Genomic DNA, 3,033 nt, shown 5'->3' on the forward strand with positions numbered 1-3,033 from the left:
TAATACCCCAGAAATAAACTACATTTGCTTTATTTACTTAAAATTTTTTGAACATGGATAATAATAATAATAATTCAGCTCAAAAACATTGGATAAAAACAACAACAGAACCTCTGTTTTCTATAAAGATGTTACAACGAATAAATGGATCCCTGCACAAGTATTACCATTGGAGCAGAGGATATGGTTATATTTCAACAGGTTCATCAAACTTTTGGGTTCCCAACAAGGCCCTAAAGTTAAGAGATGGCACAGAAAAGACCCTGTCCCCAGGAGATGGATCCACAGACCTTGGACAAGCCATTCACGTGAATGACTCTGAATCTGGGAAGAAAGAAAACCAAGACTGCATTATCCCATATACATCATGCTCTGAATGTCCTGGAGATGACATAGAGCTAGGTGAAAAAGTTTTGTAATGATGCAGAAGATCTGGTGGCCCAGGCTAAACAACCCTTAACCACACCCACCTTGTTCTTGGCTATGATCTCACTCCTCACCACCCAGATGATGGCAGAGAAGGTCCTGAAATGAACCAGATGCTTCATCAGAATGCATTAGCCATGATCCTGGGAATAATCACCGTGACTGCTGCCAGTGCCACTACAGGAGTTGCCCTGATGGAGAGCTTTAAGACACAGGACTTTGTTGCCAAATGGCACCACAATTCAGAGAAGCTCTGGACTGCTTAGAGACAAATTGACACTGAAACTCATAATGAATTATCAGACTTAGAACAAGCTGTAGTAATGTTAGGAGATCAATTGTCTAGCTTTGATCAAATTTTGATGTAATTGGAATATGACTAGTTTTTGCATGACCCCTGTACCTTACAATGCTACTAAATTTCCATGGGAGAAGTTAAAAAACATGTATTAAATCATGAAAATTTGACAAATGATATCTTATGTTTACAAGAGAAAATGTACAATATGTTCCAACAGAAACTTGAACGTGTTAATGGAAATTCTATTTTTAAAGAGATAACTGAAGGAATAGCTCAGTTAAATCCTTTACCAAAGTTAAATGCTTTACTTCTGTGGTATTTTTTAAAGGAGTATGAAGTGTTTGTTTGCTGTAGTGTTTATTTGTTTTATTTTATATCTAGTCTGCAGATGAGTTCACCAAATCCATCAGGTGAATGAACATCAAGCAGCTGTATTTTCTGTTATTATGCATAATTTGTCTATAAAAGAAAAGGGAGAACTGTAGCTGAGCCATGTTAAAGGCTGCCATAACTTTGTCCTTGATTGAAACTATCTCAAGGTCTGCAGGAAGGGACATTCCTTTGAAGATGCTTTGGAGAGATTAGAAAAACTATTCTAGTGAGAGGCAGGCACTGAAAACAGAGCAGGCTGTGGTCGGGAATTTCCTGGAAGAGACCTGAGTAACTTTATTGTGCTGCTAAGTTAAAGATTACATCTGTCCTTTACAAATGAATACTTTGTTCTTTAAAGCAAAAAGAGAGAAATAAAGGCTGGTGACTTTCCCATAACTTTATTGTATTGTACATTTAAGATTGTGTGTGTACGTGCAGAATGCTTTATTGTTAGGGTATATAAGTTAGTAAGAAATAAACTAGGGTCTCTGCATGCCAGAGAGAGCTACAGCCACCCCCTCTTCCAAGACATTCTGACTGCTAGTTTACATCTGCGACTTTGCCCCATCAAATCACACAATGGTGAGCCTGTTGGAGGTAGAAATCATATTTTATTTATCTGTCTGTTCCCTATTGCTGCATATAGCATTCTGGCTCAATAGTTATCTTTTGAACAAATGATAACTAATTTATCACTTTCAATCTGTAAATTACAATTCAGACTTAGTTGACTCCCCCACATAGTGACTGTTAATCCATTGCCACAGCTATTCCCTTGGATCCTGGGAGCACCACTTGTGGTGGCCTCTGGGTCGGGGCTCACAGCCTAGTCGCCTGCTGGCACTGCTGAGGGCCGGGGCTCCAGGACTCTGTCTGTGCGTGCCGCCCCCCCAGCCACAGCGGGAAGTGGGACACCCTGGCCTCGGGGCCACTGTCCTCGCTTTCCCTGCATTGTCACCAATGCAGTCTGTGGTGACAGGCTCGATGAGTGCCAACAAAGACCGGGAGATGAAGCTGGAAACATTATGTTTTATTTATGACGGAGATGAAAGTTTCTGAGAATTAAGTCCAGTTTCTTTTCAATACAAGATAGGTGAAAATGATGATCCCAAAGCCTTCTTAATAGAGATTTCCTGGACAGAAATATATCCCCAAAGACCTACAATATATCTGTGAATGCTTTTTTAAACAACACCATATCATCAGCTGTAAAGCAGAGGATATTAGCCTAGTTACAGTAAGCAGTGGAAGTCAGCCTTGGACTGGCGATGACCTACACATGGTTTGAATATGCCAGGGACAGTAGAGAGCGGTTCACAGAGAATCACCATCCTGTTAATTTTGCAACATCAACAAGTAATACAATCTCAGTTGAAACTCCCAGTACAAACTCATCAAGTAAGAAAAAAGATAAAAAAGAACAACTCCTCAAAGCCCGGGAATGTAACCTGGCAGATAAAACAGATCACAAAGGTGAACTTCCTCGGGGTTGGAACTGGGTTGATGTTGTCAAGCATTTAAGCAAAACTGGCTGTAAAGATGATGAATAGTGCTTGGAATTTGAGACAAAGAAAGAAGATTCTTTACAAAGTAAACTGGGCTCACAATCTTTCATTACTATTTTATGGTATGAAGGTGGCTTTTGTAAATTATTTTACAATTATTTTGTAAAATAATTTTTTTGTATGTTTCCTACATTGAATATGTTGTAAGCTGAAAGTTCATGAAGAGAGCTGGTTGTATTATATTATTTTCACAAACTTGCCATAATAAAAGGTGATCATGTTACTGTTTAGTATACTTTAAAAAGCCTGTTGAGCTTTATAAATGGACAAATATGGGGAAAAATAACCACTGTTAATTTATGTGATCTTATTCTATTGGATGTGGTATTTTTTAAAGGAGTATGAAGCCCTTTCAAACTGTTATCCAAA

The 3,033-nt window shown here is 38.7% G+C and overlaps 1 pseudogene; it reads left to right on the plus strand.

Moving 5' to 3' along the window:
* Positions 1 to 2,083: 2,083 nt before the first annotated feature.
* On the plus strand, positions 2,084 to 2,677 carry LOC100958845 (annotated as a pseudogene).
* Positions 2,678 to 3,033: the final 356 nt, after the last annotated feature.

This window comes from Otolemur garnettii, unplaced genomic scaffold (assembly GCF_000181295.1).
Source record: "Otolemur garnettii isolate 467f Iridium unplaced genomic scaffold, OtoGar3 scaffold00125, whole genome shotgun sequence".
Classification (NCBI taxonomy): Eukaryota; Metazoa; Chordata; class Mammalia; order Primates; family Galagidae; genus Otolemur; species Otolemur garnettii.